Consider the following 25,460-nt stretch of genomic DNA (forward strand, 5'->3'; position numbering starts at 1 on the left):
GATTGACACTTCTCCATTACTAACCCCTGGGCTTGATGTTAGCGGACATAAAACAGCTGACATCAACCCAAAAACTGTTACCCCACTTGCCACCGCACCAGGGCAAGAGGGAAAAGCAGGGCAAAGTGCCAGAATTGGTGCATCTAATAGATGTGCCTTTTTTGGAGCGGCTACAAGCTGCTATTTTTAGGCTGAGGGGGCAATATCCATGGCCCCTTCCCAGTCTGAGAATACCAGACCTCAACTGTATGCTTTAGCCTTGCTTTTTATTGAAAATGGAGGGGATCCTACACCGTTTTTCTAAATGATTTATTTAAATAATTTAAAAAAAAAAAAAAAGCTTGCGGACCCTTTTACTTTTGATAGCCAGCCAAAATAAAGATGACAGCTGAGGGTTGCATCCCAGAGCTGTTAGCTTTACCCGAGCTGGTTATCAAGAACAGAGTGGATTCCACATCATTTTTTTTCTTTTATTATTTATAAATACATGAACAGTAAGCTACACACACACTGACCTATTTTATGGACAGATGCTGGCTGGTGAATACTCTCATCAGCCTCACCTGCTCTTGCTGCTATCAGCGAGACTAGGTATAGGCTGATAAGAATAGTACTCTCATCAGCCTACACATGACCGCTGGAAACATTTTCACTGCTGGTCAGAGATGCTGGCTCACACGCTGTCATCTGTACGACAGGGTGGGAATAGCTGCGCTCTGACTAGCTGTAATATGAAAGGTTACTGCTGAATAGAGACAGCTTTTAAAGTGTGATGACAGCGTAAGAAGCGCTGGATGTTCAGGCCCATTCATTTGAATGGATTCCAGGTTCGAGTTCGGGTACTGTTCTGGTACCCGAACCAACCTTTTTTTTTTTTTTAAAGTTCTGCCGAACTCTATGTACCCAACACCCTTGGGTCCACCAATCATTACTAAAGGTGGAAGTGGAGGAATAACAAAAGACTGCAGGATCTGACTACACGGGGCTTGTTTGTAGTCTGTAACCATGGAGATACATACTGTATTTTATTACCTTAGATTTTATTTAAAAGAGTTTTCAAGAATTAGAAAAAATTGCAACAATTGCATAGCCTTTAAGTTGAAATCTAACTAAATGGAGCATTTTATGGCTACAGGATTACTCCATGCCCAGGAATTGTCATCTGAGCCTTGGCGTGAGATGAAGCTCGGATACTTGTTTTTTTTTTTTTTCGTTTTTGTACTTTATATTGTCTTTCACATAACATTGAAAGGACTGAAAAGTTTTTCTGCGCACAGACAAACGATCAAACTGTGCCGGGATGAACCTATTGTAAGAGTCAATTAAAGATTTACTTCATTACTTTTTATGTTCCAATGATAAATTGTTCGGATGCCAATCCAGGAAGGGGAAAACAGTAGGAATAATGGGTCATAGATAAACATGATTATTTTTGAAGAGCTATGTAGGAGTTGGTGGCATCTGTGACTTTCATTGCCGTTCCTTTCCTGGAGAGAACACGATTTGCAGATTGACTAGCCAATGATTAAAATAAGAGAGATGTCACATTCCTCCAGTCTGAAGACAATGCTCATCTGCAGAACCTAAAAACTTTCTTCTAAAGAACTGATCCCTGCGGTGATTAATGCCTAATAACCGCAATCTCTCCTATTCTAACGACTACAAACTTCTGCAACTTTTTTTTTTTCAATTCTCTTTGTACAGGTGGTTGCAAAATGTGGAATTATGAAACTTTCCTTCTGATCATTCAGATAAGGTTTTTGCACATTACTACTCCAGGTCTATGCTTTCTGTCATCTGCTCACCCAGAAGGTCCTCAAATAATTCTTCCTGGCCGCCCCCTTTCTTTCACCTTCGTTTCAAGGAGCCATGCTTCATTGAATATATGTAGAGTGTGAAATATGGTCTTGTACCTGCAACCTCTGATCAAGGTCAGTGAAGGTCCCTGAGAAATACACCGTGAGCCCGATTCATTAAAATTAGTATTTTGCAGGAGTGCAATATGCCAAATTTGATAAGAAGCCTCAATAAATTTGGTGCATCTTTCAGCCACCGTGCGCCACCATCAGCCATTGTTCTAAATTATGACACCATGAGGCATAAATTATGATTAATTTTTGGGCCGTGCTTGGATACGGCCAGCCCACCTGAGCTGTGCCCACTTTATTAAAGCACCAAATATCAAGCTGCACAAAAGAAAAAAAAAGGAAAAATGCTTGGTAAATGTTAGCCCTATATGTGGACAACCCCACATTGTTGTTTTTATGGAGAGAAGCAAAAGAAAATTTAGTTTGAAAAAAAGACTGTAATCATCTAAAAAGTGTTTAGCTGTAATATATAAGACTAAGGCCTGTTTCACACTTCAGTTTTCTGGCGTCAGTAAATTCCGCCAGAGTGTGAAAAAACAGATCTGTTTCTGTTTTGTGACAAACGGATGCAACCGGATCCATTTTCTGTACGGATCCGCTTTAGTTGCGAGAGAGAGAGAATTTTTTGTTGCCAGAACGGGATTTAGGGTTAAATATCATGCAAAGAAAGTGTTCCGGGCATGCTCAGTATAAAAAGGCGGATCGTTGGCGGATTCCGTCAATTAACGGTTGGCAACGCATCCGCCGCCCATAGGCATCCATTATATCGCATGGCGGACAGCGACGGATCCATTGCTAACCACTGTTTTAACGCACACAAAAAACGTTTCATTGACCGACCACTCAAGAGAGCGGACGCCAAAATTAGGACGGATCCGTCAAAAAAACGGATGCAACGGATGTCCATCCATCAAAAGCCGTCGCAATTCAAGTCAATGGGAAAAAAACGGTTCCGGCAAAAAAAATGGTGGATCCGTTTTTTTTTGCAAAACGGCGGATTTTGACTGACGAAAACAAACTGAAGTGTGAAACAGGCCTAAGATATTCGGAAGTCCCAATATATCGATAATGGACAAACTTAAAATATGTAACATACTGCCATATAACTGAGGCACAAAGTGCACAAATCATACCGTCACACACTGTCCAAATGGAATAGTTTTCCAAAATTAAAAGCCCAAACACCTGTATATTTCTAAGCAATAAGCACAGACAGTGTTCGGCTTCCTCCTCAGGTCCAGCTCTCTAGCACTACTCTAGGGTTTGTTGATTGGCTGCAGCGGCATGACTACAGCGAACATCTGCAGTCAATCCCTGAGCTCGGGGTCTCGTGCTGTCTACATCGGCGAAGCTGGAATGTCCCAACCAAGCAATACAACTGTAAATGGAGTATGTATGTATGCATACCGATATTAAAGAGGTACATAATAGACAGATGGAAAAAGAGAAGGGAAAAAATATAAAGCAAGTAGAAGAAAAAAGAAAATTTAGGAAAAAAAAATATAAAAAAAAAAAAAGAAGGAAAGAGCAAGGAAGGAAAAAAAGAGGAAAGAGAGAAGGAAAGAGAATGAAAGAGAGGAATGAAGGAATGATAGAAGGAAGAAAAGGAAGAAAGAAAGAAAGAAAGAAAGAAAGAAAGAAAGAAAGAAAGAAAGAAAGAAAGAAAGAAAGAAAAAGAAAGAAAGAAAAAGGAAAGAGCATGAATGGAAGGAAAGAAAGAAAGGGTAAGAGAGAGGTCAGAAGGAAAACAGCAGCAAGGTAAGAAAAGAGAGAGGTAGGGAGGGAGGAAGCATGAAAGTAAAAAAGGAAGAGAAAGGAAGTAAGAGAAGAAAGGTAAATGATAGGCAGGAGAAATACAAGGAAAAAGAGAGGTTGGAAGAAAGAAAAAGAAAAGAGAAAGACATAAAAGATTAATAAAAAAAGAATACAAATGAACTAGAAACATTATTCTGATGACTATTCCAGGATTTCTACATTATAGTATTGAGATTACGTAACATTGGGTAATACATTCTGAACCTACAGTAAACACAATGTATCCTGGATGGAAGCAGCTGAAGCAGCAGATCTAGGAGGGGTGGAAAGAACAATATTTGCACAAGTGATGTATAGCACACAATATAACACAAAGAGCAAGCGGGATGCAAATCGCCTGCCCTCTCTAGCATATAAGCAATATTGTCTTCTTTTTTAATGCATAGGAGATGCAGGACGAGGACAAGGCAGCTCACTGAATGCTGAGTGTATTTTTTTTCTTCTCGGTTTTACTCCATCGAGCATGATTGTAAAAAGCTCTTTCATGGAGTGCTGACTGTCCTGATGAAACGCAAAGCTGGAAATAAATATTAAATGCGCTCCCCTATTTCAGCTGACGATGGATTAAATTAGAATGTAAACTCCGGGAATATATTCTGATTTTTGGTTTTATTTTAGATTTTTGCATTTATGACTTAAACCTCTTGTTCCAGGAACAGAGTAAATGCATGATTGCATCTTCCAGAAATGCTGCCACACCTGTCTATAGGTTGTGTCCGGCATTGCAGCTCAGTTTAGATTAAATGAAAGAGCTGGACTGCATTTCCACACAGCTAGTCACTGTGTGAGGCTATGTGCACACGTTGCGGATTTAGCTGCGGCTCCGCAGTGTTTCTGGCCCTGCGGGTCCACAGCAGAATCTGCTGCGTTGTACAGTACCATTTTCCTCTATGTAAAATGGAAACATGCTGCGGAATATTCTGCGCGGTTCTGCTGCGGTTTCAAATTCGCAGAAAGAAATTACATGTCACTTCTTTCCTGCGGATTCCGCTGCGGTTTACCATCTCTTCCATTGTAGAGGTGATAAACTGCAGGCTAATCCACAGGTAAACCGCAGGTCTTTTGACCTGAAATTTACCTGCGGATTTTTACAAAATCCGCGGTGACAAATTCGCAGCACCAAAAAAATACGTGTGCACATACCCTGAGGGTTTTTGGGGTATTTCAGGGTGTGTATATAAGGACAGCAAATGGGGTGGTTGCCTGGGAAAGTTAAATATCCCCCAGACAATGCAGCCAGCGCCATGCCGCTATACTGATTACACGGACACCTGGTGATGAAATCCATCTTGTGGTTGTTGTTTAATCTTTATTTTCAGTTTTGAGTTAATGAGATTCTCATGCTCCGGGGCAGCATGTGGTGCTTTGCTTACATATTCATCATTATGGGCTTATGACAGGTCACTTCACTGACCTAATTCATGTTTCACAAACTGCATATGCTATGGTGTGTTTTAGAAGAAAAAAATTTACATTCAGCAAAATGGCGCCGGCAGCATCATGTATAAAATAATGCCTATAATATTGCCGGGTAAAAAAAAATAAAACTGAACTTCATCAAAATAGCACTGGTAGGGCGCTTACCCAGTAACTTGTATTGGCGATAGATGCTACTGCATAGGCGCCGCCGGGGCCATTTTGATGGAGTCTAATTTTTTTTCTCCAGCAAAATGGCACTGCCGGTGGAGCTTGTGAAGTAGCATCTACCAGAACACAAAAGATACTACTAAACAGGCACTGCTTCCAGTGTTATATTGATGAGGGCAATTTTTCTTTTCCAACCACAGACCTGACCACAGTCCCGCCCACAGCCCCTTCCACAGGCCACCACGAAGCATGAGAATCTCATTAACTGAAAACTGCAAATACAGCTTCCACAACAAGCACAAGATGGATTTCAACCCCAGGTATCATTGTAATCAGTATAACGGTGCCGACCTGACATTGTCTGTAGGTTACTGTGCACAATCCTGCTGATAGGTTCCATTTAACCTCTTCCATGACAATTTTTGTTTTTTCACTTTATTTTCCTTCCTTCCAAGAGTCATAACTTTTTTTTTTTTTAATTCTTACATTGACCTAGTCATGGGTCGGCTTGTTGTCTTTTGTGGGTATAATTTAGTTTTAAATTATATCATTATGTTTATTGTATCGTGTGTTGAAAAATGGAAAAAAATATTAGTGACTTAATGAATAATACAGCAATTCTGTCTATTGGTTCATGTGTTTTAATTTTTTTTGTGACAACCAAAAACTCTGTCATCATCTTGATTTTTTTTTCTTTACAATGTATGACCGGTTTAAAATAATTTTATATTTTCTTAGATAGGACTTTTACCGACATGGAAATTAAATATATATATGTTCGTTTTTTCATCTCTTTATTTTTAGTTTTGCTTAAACATTTTTTAAAACATTTGTTAATTAAAATCTATTATTTTTTTAGTCCCCCTATGAATGAACTGATTGCTTGTACTATATCCTCTAATAACAGTGTACAGTGCAATTACTGGACTCCACAGAAGCACCAAGATGGCGGTGATGAGGCTTTCAGTTGTCCTGCTGCATATGACAACCTTACTATGAAAAACCCTCATCACTGAGGAAGGACAACGGGCGTAAAGATGGTGTAAAGTTAGGCAAAAGTATCTAAAGATGCACTAGGAAATGATAAACTGGGCGCATGTTCAGATTGCCTGGTCCACATATACATGTCTATAAAGCAGGCTAATATTCCACAGTAGTCACAAGGGGTGTATAAAAGTTTAGTAAAGAGAATTAGCAGAAAGGAGGGGTTGTGCATAAGGAGGTGCAGAATAAATTTATTTTACTCATTTATATAGTCGATTAATTCCACAGCGCTTTATAGACATTATTGGCAATGTCCCCGATGGGGTTCACAATCTAGAATCAATATCAGTATGTTTTTGGAATGTAGGAGGAAACTGGAGTATCCGGAGGAAACACATTCAAGCATGGGGAGAACATACAAACTCCTTGCAGATACATAGAAAAAACACAGTATAACAAACACGTAAAAATACTCTGCTGTAAAAAAATATATGTAACAGTAAACAGCAAGTGCTAGTAAAAAGATGATAAAAACAGGGTATTTAGTTGATAAGTTTTTTGCATAAAATGTATACTAAGCCGCTCCACCAATGTCAAGGTATACCCATCTTAGAGCAGTTCTATCTAATGTATTTAAAACCTGATCATGTGAACAGTACCTGTATGAGCAGGGTTCAGAAAGGCAATGCCTGAGGTGGATATGTTGTACAAGACGGCATTTTATGTGCATGGCTCACAAGAGAGGGGCGGGGATCTCCTAAAACTTGCAGAAGCAAGAAACTAATAGATACTGGTCACAGGATTAGGTTTTAAATACATTAGATAGGATTGCTCTAAGAGGGGTATATTGCAAAAAACATATCAACTAAATACCCTGTTTTTGTTATCATCTTTTTACTAGCACTTGCTGTTTATTGTTACATATATTTTTTACATCAGAGTATTTTTACACATTTGTTATACTGTGTTTTTTCTGTGTTTCAGTCTTTGGGTGGTGTGAACACTGTGCTACCGACTTGTTCACTTTTGTGCATGGCTCATGTGTTTTTAATCTATTAGGCTGGTTTCACATTAGCGCTTTTTAAGCGCACGCACGGCCGGGGGTAGCTCCGCCCCCGAGCCGGCTCTCTGCCCGGCGTGCCCGCCCCTTGCTTGTAGCGCCGCCTCCTAGCGGACAGCGGCGCCTGCGATCGGCGCACCCTATCTTTAGCATAGGGTGCGCAGATCGTGCGCAGGCCGTGCGCTAGTTGCGCTTTGACCTGCGCTGCGCACTTTTGACGGTGCGCCGTGCGCGCCAAAATCCGAAAAGTTCGATTTTATCATCGCCTTGGTCTTCAGAAGGTAAATAATATTATTTGGAGAATAAAGGCTAGAGGAGATTTGGAACCGTCAAAAGTGCGCAGCGCAGGTCAAAGCGCAACTAGCGCACGGCCTGCGCACGATCTGCGCACCCTATGCTAAAGATAGGGTGTGCCGATCGCAGGCGCCGCTGTCCGCTAGGAGGCGGCGCTACAAGCAAGGGGCGGGCACGCCGGGCAGAGAGCCGGCTCGGGGGCGGAGCTACCCCGGCCGTGCGTGCGCTTAAAAAGCGCTAATGTGAAACCAGCCTTAGTTTCTTGCTTCTGCAAGATTTGGGAGATCCCCACCCCTCTCTTGTGAGCCTTGCACATAAAAAGCTGTCTTGCACACCTTATCCACATCAGGCATTGCCTTTCTGAACCCTGCTCATACAGGTACTGTTCACATGATCAGGTTTTAAATACATTAGATAGGACTGCTCTAAGATGAGTATACCTTGACGTTGGTGGAGTGGCTTAGTATAGATTTTTTGCAAAAAACGTATCAACTAAATACCCTGTTTTTGTTATCATCTTTTTACTAGCACTTGCTGTTTACTGTTACATATATTTTTTACAACAGAGTATTTTTACATGTTTGCTATACTGTGTTTTTTCTGTGTTTCAGTCTTTGGGTGGTGTGAACACTGTCCTACCGACTTGTTCACTTTTGTGCATGGCTCATGTGCTTTTAAACTCCTTGCAGATGTTGTCCATAGTGGGATTTGAACCCAGGACTCCAGCGCTGCAGTACTAACCACTGAGCCACTGTGCCTCCAACAGGTGGGGACTATGTAGAAATCATACTTTAACTTTCTACGACAACCTGAGATGTGGCCCTATCCTTGAGCCCCAAACCATATTTTACTCAACTCTTTAAGGGTGTGTTCACACATGTTGTATGCTTTTTTCAGCATGAAAAGCACACCCTTTGGTCAGATAATGGCAGCGTAAATTATTCGTAATTTTTGTGCAGCTTTATTTTTTGTACTAAGTTATTTTATTCTCCATGGGGAGAAAAAAATCCTAAAATGTTGATATTCTGCCTTCTCTAAAAATCACATCACGGGTCGAAAAATGCAAAGAAAAAAGTGCACAGTGTGGATAAGCTTTCACAAGTCTCATTTGGTTTGCTGTTACTGTAAAACACTGCTTTGTTTCTGCCTCAAAAAAGTGCTACATGTGAACAAAACCAAAGAAGAAAATTAACTTATTTACGTGTTTTGTAAGTGAATCTACTCCTGATGAAGGCAAAGCTCATGGCGAATCTTCTTCATTGTCTGCAGAAATGTAACCATTCAACGTTTGTTTATCAGCCTTGACACTCACACCTGACATTCTGTTTCCATGGCAACTGCAGGTAAGATCAGTGCCGATCAAAGCACCTGCATGTGATCACTATCCAGCGCCCCTCAATCAGTCTCAGCGCTGAACCATTGAAGATGGCAGGATGCAGATCACCCTCTACCTTTACTCTTCATTTCATGGCTGCAGTGATACTTTGTGTCTCATAAAAAAAAAAATCTAGAAATGAAGCCTCATTAGTATGTAGCATGAGACATCATAGGAACAGTGACTTTCCTCCTGCGGCAGCTGCACACCAGCGACTCTACCAATTAGCACACACTGCATTTTGTGAGCCGTTCTTCTGTCACCATCTTCCCGCCTCTGCTCGCGTTTTCCTCCAGTACAAGGGAGAAAAAAAAAAAGTCCTGTATGCAAAAAGGAATACGGTGACTCTAAATCTCAAGATGACATGAAGCTGGGCTGGCAAACTATTTTCTGATTAAAACTGCATGAAGCAAACAGATGTTAGCTAGAAGCACAGACGTGGGCAGCTTACAAAACAGGGGCATAGCCCTTTGTTGCAGGAAAAAAAAAATATTATCTTCCCAATCCTGCACTGTTATTTTTGAGGAGCCAGTATATCAGAAAGAATGGATACGCTGCCGGAAGGACGGATCGTATAAAGTCGTTCCCTTAACTTGTTTGTGGAAGGGGGCAATTTTGGGGCATTTAACAATTTCCTAAAGTCAATATTGGCACAAACTGCTCTTTGGGGCCAATTAAAAGGGTTGTCCTCTCTTTTTCTTACAAAGGTCCCTTGAAAAAAAAAGCCTTAGGCCGGCGTCACACTAGAGAGAAATACAGATGAGTGTTATGCGAGAAAAATATCACAATAGCACTTGGAAAAATGTTAATCTATGGGGCAGCTCCCATCAGCCGATTTTTGCTGCGATTGTCAGCGTATTACACCCGTAATACGCTAATGCAAGTCTATAGGGGCGAGAAAACTACGGATTACACAAGGACCAGACGTGTAACTTGCGAGAAATACGCATCGGTGTCCAAAGCCGGCAATTCATGTTGCGATACGGTAAAATCACACTGACATGTTAAAGAATAGAAAGAATAGATATAGACACATAGAATACATTGTGGCATAGCGCCTACTATGTCTGTTGGGGAACACTCGCTTGGCAGCGGATTAACACACACACGCATTAATTAAAAATTCTTTTAATGAAATAATCACACAAAGTTTTTGACCAAATTTATTATTCTGCTAATCCATCAGAATCCCTTGTTGTCCTTTAAAAAAACAAAAAATAAAAAAACATCATTATCCATACCTCTCCGCCGTTCTGTCAGGTCTCCCGCTGCAATCCATCACAAGGGTTTAACTAGTTTACAGCAGAGACCGGTGTTAATGCTACCAACCCCGCTATAAACCACTGCAGAATGAATGAAATCATGTCTGCGCAGGTGCCCCGGCTGAACGGAGATGAACTAATAAGCGTAGGAAAGTTTCTGATCTTTTTCCCACGCTCCTGAGTTCACCTCAGGTCAGCCGGGGACTCTGCGCAGCCTCAGTGACTACCGCTGACGTCACTGAGGCTGACCGGAGGTGAACTGACAGCATGGGAAAAAGTTCAGAAACTTTCCCACGCTTATTACTGTATGTAAACCATGTGTCATTTCATGACAGGTTTTGTATTGATTTTACAGAAGCCGGCAATTGATTTAGCTGCTATTATGCTTTCTAGAATTCTATGAAATATAAGTGTGTGTGTGTGTGTGTGTGTATATATATATATATATATATATATATATATATATATATATATATATATTATATATTTATATATGTGTGTGTATTCTATGTGTGTATATCTATTCTTTCATTTGGGTTTTAACCTGTCATTGGGATCCATTATATGTCCATTTTGCAAGCCGGCGAGAAAATCTCATCATACGGATGCAATATGGATGTCATACGGATGCTTACATGCGCAAAAATCGCATCCTAGCCTTGCCAACGAATGACATACGGGTCACTGTTCAGGGACCATTTCTGCGTATTATGATATTAAAATATGGACCGTATTTTTATACGTTGTGTCTGACTCTAGCCTTAGTGTTTCCCTTTGTTTAGCCCCTCAGACCTGCGGTCTTCTGGGGGAAGCTTGTAGCTAATGCCCATGTGGGCATCAGGTTATCTAATAGCTTTTCCCAGTGTCCCTTCAAGTCATTTAGTTGGCCATGTAGTACATAGACTCGTTGGGTTCTCCAAAATTTGAACTAACCCGTTCCAAATTGCTTCAAATTTCTCCTAAATTCAAGTTCTAATAATTTTGAATTTTCAGGAGTTGATTTGCACAGAATGGATGAAAACTGGTAAAGGGTTACATAAAAATCTTATTTTCCTCTATTCTTGGCCCTACCTGTCCCACTGTGCCGCTCCCTGCCCAGTCCTCCAATCAGTTCTTTTTCGGTCTTCTATTTCCACCACTCACGTAGTAATCTTGGGCATGATGCACATCATTGACCTCCAAATTATTGGGACCTAGTCAAGTGCAGCGTCAGTGAAAACCCCGGAGGGAGAAGATGACAGAAGACGAGAAGAGAGGACAGGGCCAGGTGTGGCGTCAATGAGACAAACGTGGGGAGGGCTAAAGGGAACTAAGTGTAACACTTATTTTTAACCCTTTCCCAGCATATCCAATTTCAGCAAATCTTTTAGATGTGAATTGACCCATTCCCAGCCCCATAAAATTGATCAAATATGACAGACTCAAATTTTGGGAGAATCACTCAGGATACATGAATATGTCCATTATAGACACTTATAGAAGAATAATATAAAAATGTAGCCGTGCTTAGATCCTTTTTTATGTAACTCACCAGTATATACAGTGGGGAAAAAAAGTATTTAGTCAGTCAGCAATAGTGCAAGTTCCACCACTTAAAAAGATGAGAGGCGTCTGTAATTTACATCATAGGTAGACCTCAACTATGGGAGACAAACTGAGAAAAAAAAATCCAGAAAATCACATTGTCTGTTTTTTTTTTCATTTTGTTTGCATATTATGGTGGAAAATAAGTATTTGGTCACAAACAAGCAATCAAGATTTCTGGCTCTCACAGACCTGTAACTTCTTCTTTAAGAGTCTCCTCTTTCCTCCACTCATTATATTCATTACAAGAATATAACTACTATACTACTGCCTCCTATGTACAAGAATATAACTACTATAATACTGCTCCTATGTACAAGAATATAACTACTATAATACTGCCTCTATGTATAAGAATATAACTACTATACTTCTGCCTCCTATGTACAAGAATATAACTACTATAACACTGCTCCTATGAACAAGAATGTTAACAGTTGTTATTATTGTGGAACTGGTATTTGAATTCTTGGATGGCTTTCCCATAAACACTCCAGGTCACTGCACGAAGCACTCCTGGATGATAGAGTACAAGCTTGTTGTTCTTGATGGATTTCCTTACAACAGCATTCCGTGTGGTCTAGTTTGATCTTGCAGATATGATGCCAATACTTTTATTGGAAAAACTGGTACTGATTAAAGAAATTTCAGCATGCATGAGGTGTGTAGAGTAGAATTATAGTAGTCATAATCTTGTACATGGAGGCAATATTATAGTAGTTATATTCTTGTACATAGGAGCTGTATTATAGTAGTTATTTTCTTGTACATAGGGGCAGTATTATAGTAGTTATATTCTTGTATATAGGGGCAGTAGTATAGTAGTTATATTCTTATACATAGGAGCAGTATTATAGTAGTTATTTTCTTGTACATAGGGGCAGTATTATAGTAGTTATATTCTTGTGCATAGGGGCAGTATTATAGTAGTTATATTCTTGTACATAGGGGCAGTATTATAGTAGTTATATTCTTGTACATAGGGGCAGTATTATAGTAGTTATATTCTTGCACATCCGGCAGTATTATAGTAGTTATATTCTTGTATATAGGAGCAGTAGTATAGTAGTTATATTCTTGTACATATAGGGCAATATTATAGTACATATATTCTTGTACATAGGAGCAGTATTATAGTAGTTATGTTCTTGTACATAGGAGCAGTATTATAGTAGTTATATTCTTGCACATAGGGGCAGCATTATACTAGTTATATTCTTGTACATAGGGGGCAGTATTATAGTAGTTATATTCTTGTACATAGGGGCAGTATTATAGTAGTTATATTCTTGTACATAGGAGCAGTATTATAGTAGTTATATTCTTGTACATAGGGGGCAGTATTATAGTAGTTATATTCTTGTACATAGGGGGCAGTATTATAGTAGTTATATTCTTGTACATAAGGACAGTAGTATAGTAGTTATATTCTTGAACATAGTAGTTGTACTTTTGTATGTAAGAGGCAGTAATATAATTATTTTGTTGGATGCAGAGAGCATTATTATACTTGCACTCTAAATGCCATCTTCATACTGTCCTTGTCCATGATCCCAAATGATATCTAGATCGATAAGCTTCGCAGGATGAGATGTCTTTATAATTTCCTTTCCTCATTCGAAATTGATACAACTTTTCTGCTCGGAGGAGAATGTATTTAATTCTATAATATGAGTAAGAGAAATGGTTTTTGCGCCGTGTTCTCATTTAACTTCAGATGGGGGCTCTGCCTTATGTCTTCTGTCTACCTATGCATTATATCGCTCATTAATTCCACCCACTGACAGTCAATTAGACTCCTTCATGAACAAACACAAAGCCCGAGTTTTTTCATATAAAATTTGATCTTTTGAGCCTTATTATTTAGTCATCAAGCACATTGCGCAGGACGGCAGAAGTTTCACAACGGCAAAACTATTTCTGCTGCAATCCGCGCTTTAATTGATCCATTCATTTTGCTCTCAGCTCTGGGAAGCCGCTAGAATATCATTTGGCAGATTTCAAGCTAATGTGAATTATTTATTGATGTCAGACTATTTTTGTTTTAGTCACTTGAAACATTGTGTTATTATATCTGACTTATAAATAGTTCAATATTACATCATTTCTGGTTGGTTGCCGATAACGCAACAAAGGATGAAAAAGGAATTTAAGTTGTTTGATCTGGGGTTAAATGGAATGGTCTGCTGATTTTCCCAAGACCGTGGCTCTACGACAAAATATCGCCAGTATTATAAAAAGCACAGATTTTAGATAGGTGCCAGTGTGTTTTTTTTTTTTTTGCTTTTTAAAGGGAATCTGTCAGCAAGTTTTGCTATCTCATGTGAGAGCAGCATAATGTAGGGAAAGAGACCCTGATTTCAGCAACGTGCCACTTTGTATCACAACTGCTGCACCTAATAAACTATTAGAGATTTTAGATGTTACATGGAGCAGAGCTCAGAAAGCTGCCTACACCCCTGATTAGCAGCTTCTACTGGGGTTGAGGTTGGAGCAGCATTCATGTGAGCAGGTAGTCTAGAAGAGTAAGGCTGGGTTCACACGTAGCGGAACTCTCGCGGAAATTACCGCGAGAATTCCGGAATTCCTTTCCGCTGAAAAATCACATTTTAAATTCCCGTGATTTTCCCGCGGAAAAACTAGCATTTTGCAAGCGTAATTAGCTTGCAGAATTGCTAGCGTTTTCCAAGCGATCTGGAGCATCGCTTGGAGAACTGATTGACAGGTTGGTCACACTCGTCAAACATAGTGTTTGACGAGTTTGACCAACTTTTCACTATTGAGGCCGCCTATGCGGCATCAATAGTAAAAGAATGTAAATAAAAATAATAAAAAAAATATATTGTTATTCTCACCTTCCGACATCCCGCACAGCCTTCCCGCCTCTCTCCACACTCCCGGTCGCAGTAATTCTTTGCGACAATTACCACGATAACGTCCGTTCTAGCAGGATCGCGACGTCTCACGGTCATTTGCGATGATGTTGCGTGAATGACCGCGAGACTTCGCGATCCCACGAGAACGGACGTCATCGCTCGCAAAGGCTTACTGGGATCGGGAGCGTGGAGAGAGGCGGGAAGGCTGCGCGGGACGTCGGAAGGTGAGAATAACGATATTTTTTTTTAATTCTATTTTTTACAGGGATATGGTACCCAAAGCCCGGAGGACAGTCTCCTCTCCTCCGGACCGTGGGTACCATCCGCAAATGTTCTGCTTACTTTTCGCATGGTGGGCACAGCCACATGCGGAAAGTAAGCAGAACAATGCATTCCTATGGGTGCGGGATCGCCGCGATTCCGCAAAATTAATGAGCATGCTGCGTTTTTTACCGCAAAGCAATTCCGCCGCGGTAAAAACCGCAGCATTAGCACAGCATTGCGGAATCCCATAGGAATGCATGGGATGCTTATTTTTCGCGGCAAAAACGCCCGGAAAATACCGGTGCGAAAAAAGGTACGTGTTAATGAGGCCTAAGGCTATGTTCACACATTGCATTTTTTTCGCGTTTTTCCCACGGATTTACCAAAAATCCGCTCAAAAAACACCTAAAAGAAGCTTCCCATTCATTTTAATGCATTTTGCACTTTTTGTGAATATTGATGCGCTTTTTACCGCAAAAAAAAACGCTTCACGGTTAAAAAACGCAGCATGCTCATTAATTTCACAGTAAATTGCGCATTTCTGGCTATTTTCTATGTGTCTGGGGACTCTCTGGAAAAAATCACGGCAAAAACGCGCAAAAATCGTGGCAAAACGCGCGGAAAAAAACACACATTTTCTGGGAAGGAGACCGGGTTTTATGCAGAAATTTTCTGCATATGTGTGCACATAGCCTAAGGGTAAGTTCACACTGGGCTTTTTTTTTCTGCTGCACAACCTGATCTCTTGGCAGGAAAGAAGCTGCAGAATGAAAACATGTTTCCTTGCATTTTTCATGGCATGTTTGGTGCATTTTTTGTGTGCTTTTTTTGCAGCAGTTTTGTCATGCTAGATTTTTCTCTTGTGCATGCTGATGAAGTTTAGTGTTGAAAAAAAAATGTCCTGTTCCATAGAATCAGTTTTTGGCAGAAAAAAAACTCCGCAAAACCTGATACCCATTTTTTGGTGCGTTTTTTTTACCACCCATTCAAGTTAATGGGTGAAAGTAGCTGAAAAAATGCTGAAAGAAGTGACATGCCGCATGTTCAAAAACATGCAAAGTACAAAAAACTAATGGCAAAAAACAATGTGTGCATGGGATTTCTAAAATATCATAGGCTTTGCTGGTACTGTAAAAAGCAGCTGAAAATGAGTATAATGCTGCAAAAACACCCAGTGTGAACATAGCTGCTGATCAAACACGCCTTATGTAATGTGTGTAAAGCAAGAGAGGAAGAAAGATGGAAAGAAAGAGAGAGAGAAAGATGAAAGGAAAGATGGAAGGAATATGAAGGGAAAGATGGAAGGAAGGATCGAATGAAACATGGAAAGAGGGAAATTTGGGAAGGAAGGAAGATGAAAGAAGGAAGAAGGATTGAAAGAAAGATGAAAGGAAAGATGGAAAGAAGTAAAGAAAGAGGGAAAAAATATAAGAAAGAGGGGAGAAAAGATGGAAAGAAAGAGGGAAAGAAGGAAGAAAAGATGGAAGGAAAGAAGATGAAAGAAGGAAGGAATGAAAGATGGAAAGAAGGGAGAAAAGATGGAATCAAAGGGAAGAAAAGATGGAAGCAAAGATGGAAAGATGGAAGGAAGGAAAGATGGAAAGAAGAAGGAATGATGGAAAGATGGAAGGAAAGAATGAAAGAAAAAATGCATATTTAGATACATGAATAGTTAGATTCATTGACAGATACATTTACTACGTGTGCGTAAAGCAATAAAGACAGAGAGAGAGAAAAAGGTAGAAGGAAAGAAAGGTAATAAGATGGATATATAGATGATATGCATATGGAAAAAAGAGAAGAAAGAAAAAATGGGAAAAATGAATATGAAGATAAAAATATAAACAGAAAAAAGGGGGGAGAAAAAGACCAGAAGAAAGACCAGAAGTGAGACAGATATTCTTAGAGGTGTGTTCTTTTTGCTCTCTAACTTTTCGAAAAGGTATCATAGATCTGTTCATAGAGCATTTGGGTGATCACATCTTTTGTCCATTTTTATCTTGCTTTTTACGCCCCTTTATTGATGGCGGCTCTTCATTTAGAAGCTGATCAATAGCGGTGCGGTGCTGACAGGCGGCTCATTAGCAGGCCGTTCTGCATTTACCAAATGGACAAGTTATGGGTGCCCATAGCTCCATCATTAAGCAGGTTCATTTTGCAAGGCACAATCAGCAGATACTGGATGTAAAATCTATGCAGGGAGGGAGCTGGAAGGAACGGCGTCCATATTTCTGTGCATCGACTGACAGCAGGGTAAAACAGACACTGATTTTCTGCAGAGATAATAAAATGCATTTATAGTAGTGATTCCTAATATAAAGCAACGTGGCTGGTAAAGATCCAGGTTTGTGGTGGGGGGGAAGGTGTGCTGCATCACAACCATTCGCCAACATCACAAGAGTGCAAAAGGGCTAAGGATTATTGAGAATGTATACATAGTGGCTCACGAAATGGAGGGGTTCACATAGTTTAAAGCTCATATTCATTTTTAGAACTGAAAGGCGCATTTAGACAAATACATTGCTTTTTGTACTAGCTTTAATGTACGTCCCCATATGAGGCTTTTCTTCTGTTGTTGCACCAAACAATTCACCTGTGAAGACAGCAATCTCCTGAGTCTCCTGTGGTAGCTGCAGGCAGGTAGCACTGCGTCATTTAGAAACAAAACATATCTGAGAATTCTGCTTTTTTTTCTCCACTTATGAGCAAAAACTTCTCCTTCTCGCTGCCTCCTGAACTAATCATTCACTCCAAAAAACTGTTAAAATCTAGTCATTTATAAACAACATGGGACTACAAATGTTAGATAAGTATTGACGTTTTAAAGAGAGGAGAAGGAGAGGAGAAGAGTCAAAGGAATTATCAGAGATAAATTCAGATGGATCTTATGCTTTGTAATTGGGGTTAATTTCACCAGATAGGTGGATTTACAGCTACTCTGCTCAGTACTGCTGTATAATTTCCTCAATGAAGCTGTTTTCTAGTATGTGTTTTAGCTCCTCGCTGAGCTGGATTCACAGCTAGACTGCTTGATACTGCGGTATAACTTCCTCTATATTTCTGTCGCTTTGTAGTGTTTTAGCTTTCACCAATGCTTGATTTGCTGCTACAGTACACAGTATGGCTGTTTAATAACCTCTATCCTGCTGCTTTTCAGTAACTTTTTTATTCCACCCCCTTTGCATCAGCTATACTACTCAGTAATGTTATGTAATGTCATCCATGTTGCTGCTGCTTTTTAGTAAGTGTTTTATCTCAGCCCAGAGTTGTATTCACAGTTACACTGCTCAGTACTGCCATATACAGTAATGTCCCCCATGCTGCTGCTTCTGATTATGTGCACCATAGGGAAAGGATAGGAGGAATCCCTCATATATCTGTGTGCTGTATATGGGAGACATCATAACAGCTCACCTCCACTCACTAGCTCAGAGAGAACTGAAAATAAGAGAAGGAACCCACAAAGGGGAAAATCGGTGAAAAATGCAGAATACAAGTCATAGTGTCATCCCTCATGTACATACAAGCAGCTTACCATCCAAAGTCCCTGAATTTGCGCTTCAGGTCTATCCCAAAATTCAGTGCTCTTTATCAGAAAAATTAAGAAGTATTTTTTTTTTAGATACTAGCTTCCAGACATCTGTAGATCCACTGGTGGAACGTTGTTTTGTATGGCCCAAGGAGCAGGATTTACATGAATATAGATGTGGATTATTGATAGTGGAGGATCATTAGCTAAAGGAGTAGAATTTTACATTATAGCACCAAGGGATATATTTTAATGTGCCAAACGGGAGGACAATCCCGTACAGTAACAGAAAAGTGCAAGAACGACCATCCAGACATTAATGTTTCTTCCAGAACCAATCACATTGTGCTTTTCAAGCATAGAGTAATGTGATTTATGTCAAGGGTATTGGGGCAAAAGTTAGGCTACTTTCACACTTTCATTTCTTTGCGCTGCGTGCGCAGTGCAAACGCGCATAAAAACGCATCATGCGTTTTTAATGCGCTTTCTTGTTTTTTGCGCATGCGTTTTTTACGCTGACGTGCACATGACCATGCACACATCAGCGCTCCCGTAGACTTTAATGGGTTTTGGGTGAATTTCGTGCGCATGTGTTTTTTTGAGACAGGTCGGACGCACAAAAAATGCAACATGATGCATTTTGTGCGCCTGGGCGCACACTACAAGAAAACGCGCTTGACAAATGCATGACAATGCACACCCATGTTAAGTATAGGAAAAAAACGCATGTGCATTTATGCGCAAAAACGCAGCGCAAAAAAACGCAAGTGTGAAAGTAGCTTTACAGCTGAGGAACCGCGTGGAGACCGGAACTACAAGGCTTTCCTTGCCGCTCTCACAGATGTGTCACCGGCGATCCAGACAAGATTCCCTCATTACAGACTGTCTGGTCCCAGTCAACACAATGCACCACCTGGTTTGGCAGTGTGAGCTCAGATCCAGACACTGACCCCCTAATGGTGAGACGGCACATATCCAACTGGCCATAGATCACAATTACTCTCCCAAAAATTATTTCTAGCATGTGTTTATGCAGCACTCATGTAAATGTGCACCTTCACGTGATATATGGGTAGGAAATGCCACAAACATCCAATAGAAGCGGATCCTATCCGCAACTAGGACCCACATCTACCATAAAAACAGAGCCTCGACGTGCATCCTTGCCTGTGCAGATCCAACCATGCACACACTGCTCACTCCATTCATCTCTATGGCAGCGCTTAAAGTTTTTCTGCAAACGCCCTTAGACATTAATGGCAGAGACAAAAGGGTTGACTCTCTTTTTAAGATAGATGCATGTTCCAGCGCATTTTGGGCTGATTCTATAAACATTCCCAGTTGGGAAGACCCCTATAACCAGGTAATAAAGACCACACGTCATAAGATTAGGTCAATATCACCCATATGTATGCAGCTTCAGTAAATTATAATGATCCCAATTAAATTAGTGGGGTCACTGCACATCCTTGCACATCAATTACACTGCCTCCCAAAGTGGCAAACATAGCATGTTATGATTCATTGAAGGATGTCTTTAACTTGACTATTTGCTCAAAAGACAATATTAATGTGAAGATTTGCAGATTGCTTGGTTTACACGTCACTCATTCAAGGACAAGTCAATGACCTTGACTAGCGATGAACACAACATAAGCCATACCTGGCTCCATACCGTACTGAATGGCTCTGAAAAGCTGGAGCAGTGAAGAAGCTACTCAAGGATATTAAATCAAGTCTCTGCACCATAAGGAGTAACATGACAAACAAGCCTATGTTATAGAGGGGAAGTCAGTGCTGGTGGTCTCTATGGAACGTGCATATCTTATGAACGCATAATGCGCTCTGCACGGAAAGGGGATGTTTCATAAACAACATATAAGATACACACAGAAGTGTAAGATCGATAGTGGTCCAGTGGAGGAGACTACCATCAATTAAGGGATCCACAGTCTCCTTATGAATGGAGCAGTAGTGAGCATGTGCGAACAGTGCTCTACTAGATAGTGAATGGAGCAGTAATAATAATCTTTATTTTTATATAACGCTAATGGAGAGCCCCACGGGGCCTGGGGGTACTCGGTACCGGGCCCGTCGACTTCCATGGGGGACGGTGTCACAGCGGCAGCGATCCGGTCCATGGCCCAGAGGCGTCCAGTAATAAAATAGGGGAAAGTTGTGTGGTATTTATGTGGTAAAAATTAAAATAAAGTTATTAGATGTGAAATACGTGACGCCACCTGTGGTATTCTAGTCAGAGGTGACCAGCGCTGCGGTGTTGCTTCTCTGGGATGGATGTTGGGCGCAGCTATGATGTTGTAGGGCTGTAGTCCCAGGGCAAAGATGTTAAATAAATAGCAAAAGTGGCTGTAAATGTTGGGGTGCAGATAAATGAGAGAAAGACAGAGAGGTGCACTTTCTTTACCTTTTACTGGTAATAGGTTGCAGTCCGGAGTACCACATACAGGTGATGGAATGAGTCCGGATCATTCAATCAGGTGGGGATTTAGGACCTTCCTTTCTGCGCTTTGTGTGTTGGTCTCCGCTGTATATAACTATGCTGCGACCCTCTACTCGTGATGGTTTCACTAACCTGTACAGCTGTCAGCGTGAGCCTATTCCACAGGTACCGTTCTCTTCACCATCGGCCCCGGGCTCCTTATCCGCTGCCATGCCCTTAGGTGATTAAGATGCACAGGCATCCCCTGTACTTTGAGATTCAGCTATCAGGACTTACAGGTCCTGTCAGCCTAGGACTCTGATGTCCCTTTTCTCTTTATTCGTGCTTCACTCAGGGGTCTGCTATATGCAGTATTTTAGCTTCCCTAGAGTCTTAGTCTCTGCCCTTGTCCTTTCCCTCTTCACAGATCAGCTCTGCCTATCGAGCTCCTCTCAGATCAGCTCCCTGAAGACTCCAGAAAGATCTCTTTACCTCACGTCCTCACAGCTCACAGCTGTTTAGTTTCCATGACAACTCCCTCAGCTGATTTCTAGCTGACTCACCAACCCCCTCTGCTGTCCAGAATTTATAGAATTTTCTGACCTGCAGCAGGAAATTGTGATTAAATCCATGCTGCCTGGCATGGGGGTCCCTTTTCTGCCTCCAAGCATGACTTCACCTCTTAGAGGGAGGTAATGTCACTGTGACAACTAGACTCTGGGGTGTCACACTAACATATTCTGCAGCGCTCTACAGTTTGAACACATTATCATCCCTGACCCCGATCGAGCTCACAATCTAAATTCCCTATCATTATGTCTTTGGAGTGTGGGAGGAAACTGGAGGAAACCCACGTAAACAGGTCCTTAGTGGGATTTGAACCTAGGACTCCAGTGCTGCAAGGCTGCAGTGCTAACCACTGAGCCACCGTGCTGCATGTGCGACCACTGCTCTTCTAGATGATGAATTGACCAGTAGTGAGCATGTGCGACCGCTGCTCTTCTAGATGATGAATGAAGCAGCAGTGCGCATGTGCAACCACTACTCTTCTACTGTAGATGGTGAATGGAACAGTAGTGAGCATGTGCGACCACTGCTATTCTAGATGGTGAATGGAGCAGGAGTGAGCATATGCAACCACTGCTTTTCTAGACAGTGAATGGAGCAGTAGTGAGCATGTGCGTCCTCTGCTCTTCTAGATAGTGAATTAAGCAGTGCACATTTTCAGTAACACTTCCGGAGCGCCCTCACTCACCAGGGCCGTGGGGTACTCGGTACTGGGCCGGTTGATCTTCTCAACGGGGGCATGTCATGGCAGCAGTGACCCGGTCCGTGGCCCTGGGGCTCCATTACAAAAGGTTGTTTCAGTGTGCTTTTTTCGTGGTGAAAGTTTATAAGTGATTCGTGACGCCACCTGTGGTGTTCGACAATAGAGATGTAAGCCGACGCTGCAAGCAGATCCTCTGGGACAGATGGTGTGGTGCAGCAGTGATGTTATAGCCCTCCACAGGCAGGGCTGTAGTCCCAGGGCAGTGTAGGTGAAGTGGCACTTAGATGGTGTAGTGTCAGGCGCAAGGGATGTAGCAGTGTTGGGCAGGTTGGCGACGGAATAAGTGGAGGACACCAGGGCATGTAGTTCCAAAGCTTTACTCACAGTTTGCAGGTACAGGTGCCCGCATCCGTGCCATGTCCTCCGGGTCAGGAGCTCAGCCAACTTCCAGGCAAGATGAAGTACTCATTTCCAACTCTCCGCCAACATATGTGCCTTTTCTGAACGTCTCCTCTTATAGCGCCTAAGAATGAAGTACTCTCAGTACTGAGTTACACTGGAGTGCCTCCTGTCAGATGTTCCTATGAACTCTACTTGTACGGCAGACAGTTGTAGCCTGCTTCGGGGACTCCTTGCTACTAAGTCCCGGCTCACTAATATGTTGCTGTTGTGCCCCCAAGTCTTGTGTGGGAATAAAGTGGTCACTACTTCTATTCCTCCGGTGTCTGCTGCAGGACCATTAGTATTCATACAACCTCGGGGACCGGACCCCGGCCTTGCGCTTAGAACTTGAAAAGGGTTCACCTCTAACCCTGGTCCTTGTTCTCTTATTCTCCTTACGCTCCGTGCTAATCCTTCTTCCCAATGGAGAATCAAGCTTCCTTTCTCTGTCTCCTTCCTGTGCCAGCAGACCCAGATCACTGTGGCCTGCTGCAGCACTTCCTTCTTCCATCCCTCTCCCGGGGATCTTCTCTATCTCACACTCCATCCGTCTACATCCTCACTCATTGACTGAATGCCAGGACTGACTCAACTCTTCCCGCTCTTTTGTGTCAACTAAACTTCCCCACCTCCCAGCACGTTTCGTGTTCCAAGCAGGGAGCCACCAAGGGGTGCTATGCTATACTCCAAGTAGGGAGCCGCCGAAGTTGCTTTGCTACACTACTTTGTGGTGTGGGGTGCAGGTGTTGGAGCATGGTCAGGTGTCTCCATCTTACCTGAATGGTGGGGCACCACACCTCAGGAGGAGGTGCAGCACCTCTGTGGCGACTGAACCCTCAGGGGCGCCACACTTCATCTACATAAGGACTTCAAGATCCCAGTTTTCTTGATTGATGGACATTGCAGCCATCAGACTCCCAGCAATGATAAATTTATCACCTATACTACGGGCATACGCTTTTCCCGGTGAACGTCATCAGATATTATTCTGGGGACACCATAGATGCCCCTTATATATGTCTATCATGTATCACTGGTATTAGACCACACGTGATATTTAGTCACTGTGGTTAATGCTGGGCACTGTATGTTTCAATTATTAAAGTACTTTAAAGTAGATATACTTGGACACTGTTGGTGTACGTTTGGTATTAGTTGGGAACTGTATGGTGGTTTTTTATTATTTGGTCATTGACTGGTGGTTAAACTTAAACACGTATGTTAGTATTATTTGGGCACTGCATGTTGGTTATATTTGGACACTGTTTGGGACTAAGATTTTGGCACTGTATAGTGGAGTTAATTGGGCACTGCAGGGTGGTATTGGCCATAGGATTGTGGTATTTTGATATTGCATATTGTTATTCTTTGGGCAATGCACATTTGTTATTTTTTGGCACTGTATAGTGGGCACTGCATTGTGGTATTAATTGGGCACTGTATGTCGGTTATAATTGTGCACTGTATGTTGGCTATATTTGGGGACATATGCTGTTATTATTTGGGCACTGCACATTGTTTATACTTGGGTACTGCATGATGGCATTAATTGGGCACTATGTTGGTTATATTTGGGCACTGTATGGTGCTATTAGGCACTGTATGTTGGTATTATTTGGGCACTGCATGTTGGTTATATTTGGACACTGGTGCTATTATTTGTGCACTGTGTGATGTGGCACTGCATGGTGGAGACTATATGATGCACTGTATGGTGCTATTTGGGCACTGTATGGTGTGGCACTGTATGGTGGTATTATTTGGGCACTGTATGGGGCTATTGGACACTGTATGATGCTATTATTTGGGCACTGTATAATGACATTGCTTTGTATCATAGGCTGTCATTTAGGCTAGGTTCACATTAGCGTTTGTGTGCGCAGCATATCGTCTGAATGCGCAAACGCTTGTCAAAATGCACACAAACACATGTTTATGGAGAGTTTTTTATTCGCATGAGCTTATGCATGACAGAAAAAATGCTGCGTTTGCATGCGTTTTTGCATGCATTTGCATTTTTCAGCGCATGCGTTCGGATAATTTCCTTGAATTTCCTTTACACAAGCCACACTCAATGGGCGTGTCTACTTTCCCAGACGTGATTATGTGAAAAATGCATGCATTTCGAATGCATGCGTACGCATGTCCTTGCGTACGCATGCGTTTCCATAGACAATAATGCATTTTTTGCACTCATCCGCATGCGTATGCCTGCGCCTATTTGATGGTTTTTTGACGCCTCAAAAAATGCAACATGTTGTGTTCCCCGGACACCGCAGCACACCACGAAATGATGCATGCGTACACGCTTACGCATGTCCCTGCATACACCATGTTAAAGATAGGGAAACATGATGCATGCGAATTGCTGCAGATGAAACACTGCGCACACAGACGCAAATGTGAAAGCAGCCTTACTTAGCAATGTATGGTACTACTAGCTGAAAAGCTCGGCGCTGCCCGGGCATAGTAACTAACTGTGGTTAGCTATAACAAATTATAATTATCCTCCATCCCATAGTCTCGTGCCCATATACCCAACATACCTATCCTCCATCCCATAGTCGAGTGCCTATATACCCATCATACATATCCTACATCCCATAGGCCCGTGCCCATATACCCATCATACATATCCTCCATCCCATAGTTGAGTGCCCTTATACCCATCACACATCCTCCATCCCATAGTCCCGTGCCCATATACCCACCATACATATTCGCCATCCCATAGTCCCATGCCCATATACCCATCACACATCCTTCATCTCATAGTCCCATGCCCATATACCCATCATGCATATCCGCCAT

The 25,460-nt window shown here is 41.7% G+C and overlaps 1 protein-coding gene across 4 annotated transcripts in view; it reads right to left on the bottom strand.

The window, feature by feature from the left end:
* LRFN5 (leucine rich repeat and fibronectin type III domain containing 5) overlaps positions 1–25,460 on the bottom strand; it is a 337,342-nt gene that overhangs the window by 249,543 nt on the left and 62,339 nt on the right. Inside the window, exon 1 of one of the 4 annotated variants that reach the window (XM_073578038.1) lies at positions 6,914–7,001. The exons of the other annotated variants lie outside the window; for them this stretch is intronic. The gene's annotated coding sequence lies outside the window, so the exon portion shown is untranslated. Of the gene's footprint in view, positions 1–6,913; positions 7,002–25,460 lie in introns of those variants that run through there. 4 annotated transcript variants of the gene reach the window in all.

Source organism: Dendrobates tinctorius, unplaced genomic scaffold (genome assembly GCF_039654945.1).
Source record: "Dendrobates tinctorius isolate UK_male_01 unplaced genomic scaffold, ASM3965494v1 ptg000058l, whole genome shotgun sequence".
NCBI classification, from domain to species: domain Eukaryota; kingdom Metazoa; phylum Chordata; class Amphibia; order Anura; family Dendrobatidae; genus Dendrobates; species Dendrobates tinctorius.